Source organism: Lycorma delicatula, chromosome 6, assembly GCF_047948215.1.
Source record: "Lycorma delicatula isolate Av1 chromosome 6, ASM4794821v1, whole genome shotgun sequence".
Lineage (NCBI taxonomy): Eukaryota > Metazoa > Arthropoda > Insecta > Hemiptera > Fulgoridae > Lycorma > Lycorma delicatula.
This window is the reverse complement of record NC_134460.1, coordinates 51,432,082-51,449,701: the sequence shown is the minus strand read 5'-3', so window position 1 is coordinate 51,449,701 and position 17,620 is coordinate 51,432,082. Positions and strand designations below refer to the sequence as shown.

The following is a 17,620-nucleotide window of genomic DNA, read 5'->3' as shown; positions in this document are numbered from 1 at the left end:
TAGAAAATATATATATGAAAAAAATCAGAAGTTATTAATGAAATAAAATTTTATGTACTTTTAAAAATGTGTATATGTATTTTAATAGGCATTGTTACATATATGTGTATATATAATAGATTTGGTGAAACATCTAATTGTTTAATATTAATTGAAAATTATAATTTAGAATCGTATTATTTTTGGATTTTGTAGTTTAATTTTTGTTTAACTGCATTTAATTATTCTGAGATTTCTGTTTAATTTTATTTACAGTAAAGTTAACTACAGAATGACTGAAAAATAGGTCCCCACAAGAACAACATATACACTGAGGCATACCTGCCCGATCTTTAATAAATTTAAAAAAAAATCTTATATTTTAGTTCATTACTGCTCTGATTTTGTCAGGCAATATTCTCCCTAAGTCGGAGTTGATCATCATTTCATTTATTTGTTTTTTGTTGCCGATCATTTAATCGCTCTTTGATTTTATATAATTGTTCTGATCTTAATTTGTGTACACGTTCTTTAGTTTCAGCAATTGTGTAACTGTCCACTTTATTAAAGAATTGAAGGATCGTATGTCACTTTCAAATGAAATAAGTTTGTTTCCCTATGGAAAACAAAAAAAAAGAAAGAAAATTAAATAAGTTTAAATGAAGTGCAGCAAAAAATGTGTATACGTAAGTTAATAAGTGTACAAGGAATTCTTGTAACCCACCGGGTTGGTCTATTGGTTAACGCGTCTTCCCAAATCAGCTGATTTGGAAGTCGAGAGTTACAGTGTTCAAGCCCTAGTAAAGCCAGTTATTTTTACACGGATTTGAATAGTAGATCGTGGATACCGGTGTTCTTTTTGGTGGTTGGGTTTCAATTAACCACACATCTCAGGAATGGTCGAACTGAGAATGTACAAGACTACACTTCATTTACACTCATTCATATCATCCTCATTCATCCTCTGAAGAATTATCTAAACGGTAGTTACAGGAAAAAGAAAGAAAAGGAAGTCTTGTGGTTTCCACATTTTTGTATTTATTTTTGCGTCACTAGTGATTTGATTTCCTTTCTCTTGTACTAAAACCATTTAACCTTAAAAAATATAATTTCATGCTATATCCTTAGTTAGGCAGTTTTATATACATATATTGCAAATTTTGTTTTCTTCAACGGTTTTTTTTTCTACACATTCCTCTACGAATAAATTAAATAAACCTGGTTGCCTTAATATATAATCTACAGCCTAGTTCGTCTTTTTACAAGATTTTATCTAAATTTTCTCTCCTCACCTATTTGTCTTCAGAGTCTTCATTTTGTACTTTATTAACCTACCTACTTTTCAGAATTCTCCGGTAATCTTGGCCTCTTATTATTTTAATTTGTTCTTTACCTGTAGTGAATATTTCAAACTACCGTAATGCGAAATACAGATTTTGTAAGAATAACTTTCTAATATTTAGATTTACATTTGATACCGATTGAAATTTGATCGTTATGACATAATGATCTGCAGTTTAAAAATTCTTTCGGACCGTAACTGCGACATCTTACTACCATTTTTTAAAGATAGATTATTCAAAATTTGAGAAGATTAAGTTTATTCAGATTTTAAGATTTTATTATTTGCATTCTGAGGATCAATATGAACATCCCACCTTTATACTTTACAAAAATATTCATTAAGAAGTATTTGAATACTTATAAATAAACCATATCACTATTATTTATATGATCTAGTTAAGCGAGTAATTACCGTGTAAATTAGTGTCATCTAATGAATGAAACAAAATGAATGCTGCACTTTTTTAACTTTTTTTTTAAAAATAATATCAGAAGAAAATATAAGGAATGATCTAACACAATCTACTTGACTACGAATAACATTTCTTACATCAAAATGGTAATAAATAATGTGGTTTTTAGCTTGTTTGATAAAAATAGTTAAATTGTAACAAAATTGATTTTATATAATTATTAACAAGTGTTGTATTAATAGGTGCATATGCTACGATTTAATACATTTTAGTAATATATGATTATTGGGTGTCTTTATTGTTGTATAAAGATGGAAAGAAATTATACAATTTTTTTTAAAGTTACCATTTTAGTAAAATTAAAATTACTGAAATTTAATTAATATAAAAATTGAACTTGTCATCATGTAATTTGTAACTGATTCTTATGTAATGATATCTGTACGTACACAGATAAATAGTTAAGTAATTATCATGTTATTTCCTTTTTTAGATATACAAATAATAATAATGTTTTTTTCATTTATATTGCGTATTGCGTAAGTCGTTCATAAATATTGGCATTTCGAATTAGTATCACGTAAATTAGTAAAATAATAAAAACGTTTCAATTATTTATAGTTTTTTTTAAATGTCGTACGCAGTAATTAATGGTAAACAAGTCTCACGGTTAACAACTTAATTTTATTATTTAATAATAATAATAATAATCTACTATTATATAAATAGGAAGAGGGTTTTGGTTTGTTCGGGATAAACAAAAAAACTAATCCATCAATCGCAACCAAATTTTTACCCGTGTTTCTTTTCATTAACTAAGAAGATTTTTAGATATATTTCATCTCGAAAAAACTATTTATAGTAGTGGAGATTTGTCGGTTGAAGCACAAACTTTAATGAATTATATTAATGAACCGTGAATCTCTATCACTGTTTGAACTGAATGATTGGAATCAATCGAATGAATAATATTACAAAAATAATACAATTAAATTTACGTTAAATAAAATAATATTAAATAGATTTTAAAAAAAATATGTTTAAAAAATAATGGCTACCCGTGGGGACTGCGTGTGAGACTAGAGTGGTGAGTCATGCGAGCACCGAATGCTTTCAAATTTGCAGGATATAGTCGTGTTATTCCAGGGAAGGTTTTAAGCCATAGATTGAATCCCTACCTCCCTCGAAGGTTATGATATTAAAAATATTCCTTCTTTCTTCATCCCAAAGGAAGGTGAAGTTGTTAATTAAAGATATTTTATTAAGGAAAAAAAAGATTAATCATTTTTACTTCACTCGTACATTTTTGCCACCATGGCCAAAAATTAAGTTATGGATGTTTCATCGCTAAAGGTATCGCTATCTGTCTTTTATAATTTAGTTTCTTTTTCAGGTTTCTATAAAGCCTGAATAGTTTAATTGTTACTTATCAGTATTGCCACAACCGTGAGAATAACGAAAAGTACGGGGGTTTAGGGGGCGGAGGCCTCCGGGTAGACGGGAATGGCGACCAAAACGAACCCTGCGGCCCCAGGGGGCCCATGAGTTGGCTCCGGGGTTTTCCTGGGCCCCGAGGGTTCAAGTTCTGGTTAGACAGGTCGGCTAGTAATAAATAATAATTTTTTTTTTCAACAAGCAGATTATTCTATTTTAAGATTTTATTTTAATGGAACGGTGAGTTTAAAGTTGTAGGTATTTTTACCAATTTATAAACAAGTGAAGTAATTTGTCATATGTTATACCTAAAGTAATTAATATAATTTGTAACATAATAGTTATAATAATAATATCTTTAAATTCATTTTTGGTAATTTTTTAAATAAATAACCAGAAATGAAATTTTTAAAAAATACTTCCGACATAAGTCTTATTTTCTTTAATTCTTCTTAAGATATTTTTTGAACCGTTAAAATGTAAGAACAGTTTCATAAAATAATTAATAAAATGTTGAGTTCGTATTCATGAACGGGGTGCAGAAAATTCAGGATTTTTAAAAATCAATTAATACATTTAAAAATTCATCGACTTATATTATTTCCGTAAAATAAAATAGATTATTTAATTTTAAATAAATTGGTGGGTAATTTTGTAATAGTTCAATAATTTATTAAAAAAAAGCAATAGGAACATAATAAGGCGCTTTCTCGTAAGCCGAAGTATTGTGTTGAGGTATGCTAAAACAGTTCTGTTCTCTGGACTTTTTTTTTAATTTGCGTTTAAGTTCTAGTATAATTAAATTAGATATGTGTCGGTTAAAACCTAATTAAATAGTTAACAAATGTTAAAAATCTTTAAATCCCGTCAGTATTTATGAAAACCTTTTCGTTGTATCTGCAGTTACGTTTCGCGCAACAAAAAATTATAATTATTTCTTTTTCCTTTATTGCATTAATAAATTATTTTATATTTACTCGTGACGACAGATAATTATTGACACAACTCTAAAAATCAATTGCAACGTAGAGGTTTTTTTCGTAATCAATATTTTTCCGGAACCACAATCTGCAATCATTATTTTTTCTAAACTATCTTTCATTTTTAAAATACAACACTTTCAATCAAAACTGTATATCGAAAAGTAACTGCCGCACAAATATTCATAATAAATGTAACATTACTTTAAACTTTATACGCCATGTATATAATGGCGAATATTTATCTTATATTACCTACATTTTAAAATTCGCAAGACCATTCCAGCTGATACTGTTTGCTGATTGACACTTAATTGGAGAAGTATTAATGCAAATCTTATTACAATCAATTTTTCTCCAAATCCCGATATGTTAGTGTCGTTGGAACAGTATTCTCCTCAAAGCCACTTTAATTGTCTATTATCGGTTTCATTTATGTTTTATTTTTTATTACGATTGTAAATAAAGTTTAAAAATCTGATCTGGGACAGCGTGACCTCCTTGTACGCCTTAAATTACATTCACACAATTTTTTAAAATGAAAAGTACATAATAGTTTATTTCATTAATAACTTCCGATATTTTTTATTGTTATTATTGAATTATTATTTATCGTAAAACTTTTTTACAATCAGAGGTTAATAATTATTAATAAAGCAATATATTTAAATTACAAAAAAAAGTAAAAAAAAGGAAATTAAGTCTTGATTCGAACCGATGTGCTTTCCCCTTCTAAGATCCAAATATTTCATTAATTAAAATGTTATTTGGTTATAACTCTGGAACCAATGAAAATACCACTTATAATGTATCGTTGAAAAGCTTTCCATGAGGGATTATTATTGCAGTTAATAAAAAGTCCAAAATCCAAATTCTTTTGGATTTTGGGCGTTTTTAGACACTTTTGGTTCAGTCTATAGCAATCAAAAAGGGAGGTGCACAACTAGATGTTACAACAGTCCTAAATCAAAAATTTAAACATCCTACGGCTAATCGTTTTTGAGTTGTGCGAGATACATACGTATGTACAGACGTCACGTCGAACTAGTCAAAATTTATATTTCCGATGAAATCTGAAACCGAAATTTTTTGCGACCACAATACTTTCTTTAGTTTGTGCAAGGAAGTAAAAAAGGTTAAAAAAAGATTTAACATCTTGCTCATTTTCATAATTGGAATTTATCTGTTTTCATTCACAGATTTGATATACAGATTGATGCTTTATTATGCTTTTATTTGATATGCTGTGCTTTATTTATTAACTATCAAAATTGTTTAAATATAATATAAGATAAGCAATTTTATTTTTTTGATATTTTTAGCTAAATTCTACATTTTTTATTAGTGTTGTGAAACCATTCTATATGGATAATGTTATTAATGACAGTACTTTTTCGTAAACCTCTTTTCAAGTGTTTTTTTTTTTTTTTTTTTTTTTTTTACGTACGTAAATTATTATCATCTCATCGATAAACTATCATATAACCAAAGCAACCTGCGAGATATTCGTTTAATATCGTTATATTTTATTTTATGAAAATCGATTTAAATGGAACCATGCAAGCAAAGGTTCGTTATAACAAATATTGTCAAATAAATTTTCTTCCTTCTGTAATTCATTCAATATCCTATTTGCGAATTGATACTCAAAATTACTATATTATTTACTGAATTTAATGTGTGTGTATGTGGGGTTGGGGAGGGTGGACGAACACGTATATAAAATTAGATCTATTTTTAATTTTTATCAAAGTTATGCACGCTTAAATAATGATAGTTGAGCGACTCGTTTAAAGGAAAATTATCTATGTTATATCATAATGCAAAAGAAAATCTTTATAAACGTTGCATGCCCTTGCAGTTTTTGCACTCGTAAGTCTAGGAATATTTTTAATTGATTATGAAAAAAATATATATAGGCAATAATTTATGTTTAAAAAATATATGATTATTATCAATTATGATAATAATTATATAAAAAGTATCTTGATAGCAGCGGTATCTATTTAAATTAATTAATGTACGAGTATATTAAGTACACAAGCGAATTATACTATATTCATTTCTTTAATTAAAATAACGAATTTTTTTCCTATTTACATAACTTCTTATGTCTGCGTTAACTTACTCCTATACTTGAGTTTAAATAATTTGTATATTGTTATACTATAGCATCCTATTATAGTTATTGCTGTAAATTATATAAAAATATTTCTCTCTTTATTGAAAAATGTAAAACAAAAAGTGAAGAAATGTATACTTAACGTGCACGTGCTTTATCTACACCATACAATTTCATAACCCGTTTAATAATAGCGGTGAACTAATAAAGATATTGTTATCCAAAAAAATTAAAATGAAATTGTAAACCGAACGGTAAGAATCTCACAGATATATCATTCTTCCGCTCAAAAAACAAAAATTTCTGCAATATAAATAAAACTTTTTAACAAAATGATACTGATATCAAAAAAGGTAAGATAATACATTTCTATTATCAAAATGTTATTAATTTAGAATTTTGTTTAAAAAGAAATACATGTTAAATATATGTAATAGATAATAGATATACAGTAATAGATAATAAACAATATTTAAGCGTTACATATAATGAGTAAAAGAAAATTGTTACAAAACTCTTACCGGCTCAATTTCATTTATATGTAACACATATCACATTTACAAAAATAATGCAATTCTTATGATTAGTCGTTGTTTAATAAATGAAGTTTATGCTTCTCAAGGGTGCAAACAAATTATCATACAGTCATAACCTCTGTGTTAAGTATAAAGGCTGTGTAATCAGCCGAGTTCGAGTTCATAAGTACCTAGGTTTTGTTTGATGGGAAGTTGCTGTTTAGCAACCGCATTAGTCAAGTAGCGGCAGACGCCGTCTCTGTGATGTACAAACTTAGGAGGATTGCTCGAAAGGATTACGAGCTGTCGGGCCGTCATATGTACATGGTGTACCGAGGTGTCTTCGAAAGTATAACCTCTTATGCGGCGTCCGTTTGGGCGCGTAGGTTAAAAAGAAATGGAGAAAATTTAAGGAGTGCCCAGCGCAGAACTCAGGCCACCCTGGAACTTAGTAGTCAAGGGGAAAATCGGCCACTCACATGCGGCGGGTCAATGTGGCGAGAGCCGCATTGTCCGACCGTGTGGAAGTTCCTTGATGCCGTTGCTTTGTTCAACCGACATCAGTAGTTTACCTAGGGAAAACGACTCCTACCGCGCTGCTGTAGAAAACTAACCGAGAGATATGGCTGGCTATCAGCCAGATTAATGCTCCAAGCGCTTTAATGGTGAACAGATACTAGTTGGCATCCAGCGGCCTAGGCGTGGCAGCGAACTGCTGTCTTTGACGAGATAAATTTAATTATCGATAGTCATATATGTTTTGTAGTTAACGAGGTGCGCCTACCCATTTTAGTGATATATGACAAGTGGGCGGTGGGACACGCAAGCGAGTGGTGTATGGTACCACGCTTATTTCGCTCACGCTTTTAGGTTAGCTCTAGGAGCTAGTTAGGACAATGGTCGCTAAACTGTTTCAAGGCTCAGTAGCTGTTTGTGGCACAGACATTCGGTCTTATGCTTTAGGACGACCGAAGTGCCAAGCAAGAAATGCCAAGCAAACCAAAAAAAAAAAAAATCCCTTTCATTGTTTTTAGTTTTTATATTAGATTTCGAATTATATATATTATATTAACCGGTGAAGGGCTCGCTTCGCTAACCCGACCTTCTAGCCAGGAGGCTCCGTCCCCTGGACCCTCGACGTGTTCGTTATCCTCATGGTTGTGAGAATATTAAATATTTTTATTCTAAAGAAAAAAGCTGACTACACAGTTGTAGGACTTTCCCGTCATGCGGTTTTTTTCAGATGCACAACTTACACACACACACCCAAACACAACTTAATTTATAATTTTACCTAAATATAATATTTTGTGTGTATTTAACTTAATGATTCATGGATGTGCGCGCTTTAAAGCGCGCGCAGATACCGTATTTCATTCGCCCGGATGTGACTGTACTAGCGGCCATTTTAAATAATTTCTTTTACACTATAAATATTATTCATTTACTTAATTCTACCGCTCACTTGTGACGTCACAACATACAAACGACTACAGCAGCTGTAGGTCAGTGCTACACTAGCCTTCCTTGTGGTTGGGAGGGGGTATTAATGACGCAGTATACCCACTGAACCACTAGTTTATTTTAGAGCGTATTTTTGGGTGGGAGAGCGATTTTTCAAAAAGCTTTTTTTTGCAAATATTATGATTTTTTAATTGTTAAAAAATGTGCCTAAGAAAAATAAGACCATAATTAGACAAAATCTCAGGATACTGAAGACGACCTTGCTCTACAGCCTTACATCCTTGACCTTTTAAGTTGAAAATTCAATTGTATCAATGCCTCAAATGTAAAAATAAGTTGACCAGGTTTGATAAAAATCGGTTCAGTAGTTCTGGAGATATAAGAAGATTTAGAGAGCGACATCGAACATACGCACGTACATCCGAAAAACTGGGTTTCTTAGGTATCAAAACGTAAAGATCCGGTGAAATCCGCATGTGCCCAAATCGGACCAATTACAATACTTTCCCTTCTAGTGCTATAGCTCCGTAGAGACGGGAGAGTAAAAAATTATATTTCTGTTACCGTCACCATGGTAACAGAAATATAGTGAAGTAAAAGGATTAATTTTTGTTTCTATAATGAATATTTTTAATATGTTAACCCCCAAGGAGCTAGGGGTCCTGGGATAACACGAATTTATCCTGAAAATTTGAAATAAATTGGTCGTTTGGTTCTCGCGTGATTCTGTCGCAAACACGCAGACAGATATACCTTCAAACTTTCATATTTATATATAAGATAATAAATTTCGCCAATTATACCATCTACGATATTACTATTATTTTAATAAAAATATTTTAACCTAATTAGATTAATGTACAATTCTCTCACAAAAGATTCGTGATATTTTATGCAGATTACATGCTTTGTTTATCGTTGTACATACTACTTTTACTTTATTAAATAATTTTATTCTGAGAAAATGAATGAATATACCTATATTTAATTAAGAAAGAATTTTATTTAAATTATATTTTATAAAATAGCATATATAAATTAATTATTTAATTTCGTAATCTTATCTAATTTAATAAAACACAATACATAAATTACTTGTTTACATACTGAAGGAAGCAATGTCCGTACGTCTGAAAGTTGTTATAATACGCGTTTACTTTTGTGTTACTTCAAGTATAACAAATGAGTGAAAACATTTAACAGCTTAGTTTTGTAGGATTTTAACTTCGAGAGAATAAAAATTCATTAGTGGAAAATTAGATAATTTTCCAAAAGAATAATGATGATAGATAAACCATCATAAATTTCCATTTATAGTCGATTTCTCTATTTTCGTTAAAGTTTAAAAATAGTTTAATTAAAAGAAAAATTTTAATATTTAAAATATTACATTAAATGTTACATATTTAATCTGAAAATGATAAAAATTTCTACAAAATATTTTAAAGAATATAAATAGTTTTAAAGTTAATAACGAAAAGTAAAATTATTTCTATAACATCGTATTTGTTACCGCAGGAAGTCCATCTAATTCCTAGTCTATCGTTACGGTTAGCGCATTCGTGCGTTTTAAAAACTAAACCGAACCACACAATTCATATTTCTTTTTTTCGGTATGTTAAAAATTCATTGTCTTTACTCATTTTATAACAACTGAACTCTAACCACAATCATTGTTTCAAATCGAAATGCAGTTCTTTATCTCAAAGAACTCGATGATCAGAATTTTAGCAATACGTATTATACGATTATGCCCTATAAGAATGAGAAAAAAAGCTGATATATAGAATTTTTTTTTTGTTTTTATACTTGTTTCAAAAATTAATCGGTTTAATGATCCTAAATAAACCAGGGCAAACATGTTTTCCAAAAACTTGCATGAAAAAAAAATGCTTTATTATAAAATTAAATACTGAAGCTTATTATAAGACGTAGCATTATGATGAAATTTTTAATTAACGTTATGTAGAATATGTGTTTTTTTATATATTTTTAGCGGAGCTGAAGGAAATTAAAAAAATTATAGTAAAGTACCGTATTAACTCCCATTTTGTTATTTTCTTTATTTATATATAAATTGTTTTTGTTTTCTGTAACCAGTTTTCCAGCTACTGCCGAGTCTGGGTGTGTGTGTGTGTGTGTAGGCAAGTGCAATTACCGCTACCGGCTTGAAGGTCTGACGTAGCTGCAGTGTAAGTGTAAATATACCGGTAAACATGTAGTCTGGAACAGACTCAGGTAAGCCACTCCTGAGAATTGTAGTTGAATGAAACTTAACTACCAAGAAACAGTCTAGCGTACAATCCATATAAAAGCAACTGTCTTTACAAAGACTGGAATCTTGGAACTCTCGACTGAAAATGTTTGTATATATATATATATATATATATATATATATAACTAAACTATTTATCAAATAAACCTATCTTAAGGACCGAAATTCAAGGCCAGGATCTTACGAATGAAATTCTGACACCCTGCCACTCAGTCAAGGAGGTTAGCGTAATTATACAGCTTCCTGAAAATTTATATTGAGACAATATCGATTTTTAGAATAATAATGTAACCAACACAAATTTTAAATGTAACGAAATAATTTCTTTTAAACCGATAATTTTTTACTTCCTTGTACGAAATAATGGAAGTATTGTGATCGCGAAAAATTTCGGTTTTCATATTTCAACGGAAATATCCATTTTGACCATCCCTGAATCCACGTTGACTAGTTTCGGTGTAACGTCTGTATGTGCGTATGTATTTTACATAATTCAAAAACGATTTGACGTAGGATGTTGAAATTTTGGATTTAGGATTGTTGTAACATCTAGTTGTGCACCTCCTCCTTTGATTGCAATCGATTGGACGAAAAGTGTCCAAAAAAACAAAAAATATCGAAAAATTTGGATTTGGACTTTTTCTTAATTGCAGTAATAAGCCCTCATTGAGAACGTTTCAACGATATATCATACATGGTACATATTTTCATTGGTTTCAGAATTATAGCCAAATAAAATTTTAATTAATGAAATATTTGAGTCTTGCAAGGGGACATCGGTCCCCTTGAAGGGGACCGATGTCAACTTGGGTGCCTTCCCAAGAAGGCACATCGGTTCGAATCAGACTTCATCTTCTTTTTTTTAACTTGTTTTTCAATTTAAATATATTGATTTATTAATAATTATTAACCTCTGAGTGTAAAAAAGATTTTATGATAAATTATAATTCAATAAGAATAATAAAAAAGAAAACTATGAAGAAATATCAAAAGCTATTAATGAAAAAAAATTTATGTACTTTTCATTTTAAAAGAAATGTGTTTATTAATTTAATAGGCATACAAGGTAGTCTTGTGGTGTGCACATAAGAATTTTTCCTAAGATTATAAATCATCCTTGTGTTCATATCTAAAATCAGAAAACAAATCTATTGTTATTAGAATTCTAGGGTAACTATTCTAAGTTAAACGAAAAGATTGCTTATTTCGTTTATCTGGTCAGATAAACGAACCCGATGTCAAATTGTCCCAAAGCCAGATTTTTTTATAGACAGTCTTCGGGTAGTTACTGGAGTCATTTTAGGACTTATTCATATTTAGTACAGATGCTTATATAAAAAAAAAAAGGCAAATTTATATAGATTGATAAGATAGCGACAGTCTTTCATAAAAGATTAAATAAAATAATAACAATTATAATAGTCTGTTTCCTGACAACCTGACTCTTTTTTCTGAATCAACGGTAGCACCAAATAGAGTTGTCAAAAAAAATTTGACAGGAATAAGAATAAAACGGAAAATTGACAGGAAAAAGAGTTGACAGGAATAACACAAAAAGCAGGCCTACACGTATCCTTTATACAAAGACAGAAATCATGATGAACATCAAATCAATCATACAAAAGACAGTAGGGACTTATACGGAACAATAGATGTCACCAATCTTTTTAAGTACTTAGGAGAGATTATAGGCTGAACAGGAATAAATTTAAAATAGAATATTAAAAACATGATAAGCTTTAATTTATCACCAATGACGTCTACAATAAGAAGAATCTCCTAAGAGTGAAATTAAGACATTATATAACTAGTAAGGACAACACTCTTATACGGCAATTTAAACGACCTCAAAAAATTATTCAAGATTTTTTTTTTTTTTTTTTTTTTTTTTTTTTTTTTTTTTTTTTTGAAAAAGGCTTACTAAGGAAAATGTAAGGTTCGAAGGTATCAGAGGAAGGATAGAAACCGAAATATAACAAGGAGAACCAAAATCAAGCAGATCTAGAAACAGCGATAAGGAAAAGAAGGTTAAATTTCTTGAGGCATGTGATCAAGATGGATCCAAACAGATTAAATAAATAAATCTTTGATAAACTGTGGAACATGAGAAGCAAATCATATTACATGAAACAGAAGAGGAAAGACCTACAAAGAATAAGCTTGAAACAAGAGTACTGTTGAAATAGAGTGTTACTTCCGATGAATAATTTACTATATAAGAGTTCTTGTGGCAGAAAAAAAGAAGGACAGGAACAAAAAGGGACAGATGACCAAAAACGAAACCATGCCGAGAAATTGAGGAACGTGTGGGAGAAGAGAAAAGAAGCTAGAAAGAAGTGATATTTGCGTAGTCTAAGTTGGCTTCTTCGCATAATAAGAAAAACAAAAATAGTCAGTTTTACTTACGAATCATATAAAATGGTTTACTTCTCCAAATATACATCTGATATATCAGTTCGTTTTCTCCTGAAGCCATAATACCGTAACCAGAGATTTCGAATGACCTCAATTTTCTTTTGAAAATTAAAAATTTTCAACAAAATTCATGTTTAGCCATCCAAGGTTGTTGAATTACTTCGTTTACCTGTTAATTATCACTTCTATACATTATAGTTAATCACATCTCCTACAATATAGTATAACTAATTTCAAAACGTTCATAAACTTTCCTTAGCTTTGTTTAATTGAAAATTTTTATTCATTCACATCTCGTAATAATAACGATACAGGTGGTTATTTTTATCTATGATTAATTTAAATTCTTTGCGGTAGTCTTCCATTCATAAATAATATTAGAATTTATAAAATTTCGTATTATTATTTTTATATGAAAATAATAAGGAAGTCTTTTTTTAAATAATTTTCATTCAGTAAAATTAATATTTATTTTTGTTTGAACCGTATTTTTAATTTTTTTTATTTTAAGACAAAGCTAAAATTTTTTTTAATACTATTCTCTTTTTTTGTGAGAATATATAGTAAAATAATTACCTTTTGGCTGAACTTGAAACGAACCTTGATAAAGCAAAACAGGTGGACCATCATTATTTACGTCATTTAATATTAAATAGATGATTAATTAATTATAAAATTTAATCTCAAATTATAATGATACAGGTAACAGGTAATTCATTGATTAATATCATATTAGAATTCTTAAAATTCGTGTGAAATATATCACAGACTGAAATATTTCACACGATGGTCGTTGTTAAAATACTTTTTTTCCGTTTAGCCTCCGGGAATTACCGTCAGGTATTACTTCAGAGAATAAATGAGGATGATATTTATGAGTGAAGTGTAGTCTTGTACAGTCTCAGGTCGACCATTTCTGAGATGTGTGGTTAATTGAAACCCAACCACCAAAGAACACCGTATCCAGGATCTTGTTTTCAAATCCGTATAAATGCCTTTACTTGAATTTCAACTTTGGTACTCTCGACTTCGAAATCAGCTGATTTACGAAGACGCGTTCACCAGTAGACCAACCCTGTGGGTTTGTTAAAATACTTACGCATAAGTAACATTATGTTTTTATCTCTTTGTTATTCTATAATATTATTTTCAAAATAGCAACTAATTATTAGTGTTACATTGATCTATTAGTTATTTCTATAGTTAAAATACACGCAATTTAAACAGTTTTTTTATATGGGTATAATTAACTATGTAATGTTTTGCCTTGAATTTACCTGTATTAAAGGAAAAAAAATTAGATATTTTAAGTACATGCCGATTATTTTACTATTTAATTGAAAACATGAAATTAATGAGTTCACGTTGTATAAAAAGTAATTTTTTTAAGTAATTAATTTTTTTTAAATGCACATCTGTTTATATGTTCCTTGGTTGTTGTGTCAGGAAATAAACTCGTAATGCCGGTTATATTTTTTATATAACAGATATTACATTTAAAAAATTAAACGTACAGAATTTTGTAAGTTCTAAATAATTAATTGGAAGGAAAAAACCGCTAATGTTTTTATTTGACGGATTCCGTTGTACTTCTTACAACCAATTGAGTGGTTTAGGTTGACGGAATATTTATGAGATAATGAAATCCGGTGTGTATGGATTTCGTAGGGTGTCCCATTTAAAACGCAACCCACCAATCGGCCTTCTATAATACTTGAACTGACTGCCCGACTCCTCTACGTTTACTGGATTGGACTCGTTTGTACATCATTTGTACATCGTGCCGACGCAGAAGACTGCTACTGATAGTCATAACAAAGCGATCCTAACGCTCAGTGCATTGTTACAGAGAAGACGCTGTTTTCACAAGACGAATGTGTTTTTATTCTCGAGTCGTATTTCAGCACGCGATCAGTGGTTGCAGTACAAGAATCATTTTGCCGTAGGTACCGTGATAAACCAGCACCTAATAAGACATCACATTTAATGTTAGTGGCTAAATTTGGATCGATATGTTTTGTTAATAACAAGGACCACAAAAGATCGATGACAGTGTTATGCAGACATAGTTTGAAATCAAAGATCGATTAATTGTCTCGCCAAAATATCAATTAGATGCTTTTCAGCTGAAATTAATCTACCAAAATCAATCGTTCATCGGGCGTCAAAAAAAATTAAATGTAAAACCGACCGTATCGAATTCAAACAGTTCATCAACTTCTTGATCCAAACATAGAAAAACGGCTACAATATTGTCATCGTTTTCGACGATTCGTGCATGAGAGTATTCATGTTACGGACTCAATTTTTTTCTCAAACGAAGCGTTGTTTCATCCGAATGGCTATATAAATAACCATAAAAGTAGGGTAGGGAGTGCTGAAAATCCCTACACGTATCATGAAAAACAATTGCACCCGCAGAAGATGGGCGTGTGATACACGAAAAAATTATCTGTCCACTTTTCTTCGATTGCATCATTACTCCAGAACGATATCAGAATATTTTATATAATTCATTGCACTCTTGGAAGAGGAAGATCGATACTATTGGTTTCAACATGATGGTGCAATATCACATTACGCGCATTCAACTTCTGATTTCGTTAAGGAATTCTTTGGTAATCACGTTATTGATCGTAGCTTATGGCCACTAACTTCTCCAGATTTGATTGCGCCAGAATTTTTTTGTTTGGGGTTACCTCAAAGAAAAAGCGTACGCAGCAACAAACCACGAACATTTAAACAAGTGAAGGTCAGTATCAAACGTGCTGTTTTAAATATAAACCAAAAAACTTTGAAAACAGTAGCAAGAAACACAGGAAAAAGGTTGGAAACGTGTATTCATGAAAATGGCGGCCACTTCCAGCATTTACTCTAGAATTTAAGGTACTGGAAAGTTTGGAAGTAAAATATTTAATTTAATAACTTATAAATGCTTTTTTATCTAAATATACCTACTACTGAATATAGACGGGTTACGTTTTATGTAGAGCACCCTTCGAGTTTTCAAATTCCTGCAAGGAAATATTTTATGGAAAAATGCTCAGCGTTAAAAAATTTTAATGTTTTTCTAAGTTTTAATTTTAGATATATCGGTATTTAATTCATAAACGGGAAATGGATGGTGTGCAACATTGCATATCCGTATTGCGCTAATGTAAGAAAGTGAAGTTAATTAATGAGATCAACTTACTTTAATAATGGTATAATAACATACTAATTTAATGTTAGAACAAGTAGTGTTAGTAATAGTTGAGCAACAGACGGCTTATTGATTTATCACATGAATAAACGAATTTCGATTATTTATATAAAATTATAATGATAATATTAATATTGATGTATTTACTACGAGTACCGTATACATCCATGTACCACGCGCACCATTTTGTTCGGAATAACAGCTGGAGAAGTAGTCTGCGCACAACGAATAGTCTTTTCGTACAACGATTTTAAGATTTCACATTGATGATGACTAAACTTATATACATATATATATATATATATATATTATTTTTCTAAAATCGATCCTTTCGGGAATCATCTTCCTCTGCATTATAAAAATTATTTTAATCCGATCAATCCAAGTATGGAATTAATAAAATAAAATAAAATAGGATGATGACACCTACCTTATTTCATAATCCAAGCAAAACCGCTTTCGCGAGTACCTCGCATCATCAGTTGCTCTATAATTTTTCAAATCTTTCATTGCAAATTAAACGTTGAAATTAAAATTGTACGTTGCAAATTGCAACGTTTGAAATTGTTAAAAGATCATTTTATAACTAAATCAAAACAGACAGAAATAGAACTATTTTTTTTTTTTTTATATTCAAAATTTTAAATTGTAAATTAAAATTAAAAATTGCGTATATATCAAATATGGTCATTAATAAAAAAAAATTAAATTAAAAGTCAAAATTAAAATTAATAATAAAAATAAAATAGAAACCCATGTAGATGAGCTAGCCAAAGTTATGTGACTGTCAAAATATATATATATATATAAATCATGTATGCAAAATTATACATTATCGCTTTGCTTTGCGAATAATCCAGTGAAATAAAATTATTTAGATAAAAACATAAAACTTGGCTGTGAGTGAGGCCGTGGCGCTCCAGGGAGCTGCGGCCTCTTCACAGGGTGCTACAAAATATTGTAAAAGCTTCATAATTGATTGAACCAAGACATTTATAATTTATTAATTTAATGTTAATAATGTAAAAAAATAATGAAGGTCCGCGAGTTTTATTTATTTTTATCTCTTACTTACGAGTAATCATATTTTTATTTCGGGTAGGGCGCCATGGAAAAATTTTAATTGAAAAAGGGCGCCGCGACTCGGAAAAGTTTGGGAACCAATGGACTAATCCATCAAGGTAATCAGTCTTAAAAATTATAGTTGTGAAAGTGTCAAATAATTTTGCAAGTAATACTTAAGAATAATTTGGATTTTCCTGCTTAAAGTTTAATGCTTTAAGAAAAATCTTAAATTATTATATTCTTATATCCCGACCCCCGGATTAGTTTTGAAAAAAAAAACGTATTTTGTTGTCTTGTTTTACACATCGAATTTGTTTTTTTTTTATTTGGAATCACCAACATTATTCCACAATTTTTCACAGCGTTAATTTCAACAGTTTCTCATCACATGTCGCATAATTTTTAAAGATAT

General features: G+C 29.9%; 1 protein-coding gene across 17 annotated transcripts in view; it reads right to left on the bottom strand.

The window, feature by feature from the left end:
* The window catches only part of LOC142327059 (uncharacterized), a 413,864-nt gene that overhangs the window by 233,783 nt on the left and 162,461 nt on the right, over positions 1–17,620 (bottom strand). The gene's annotated exons all lie outside the window — the stretch shown is intronic.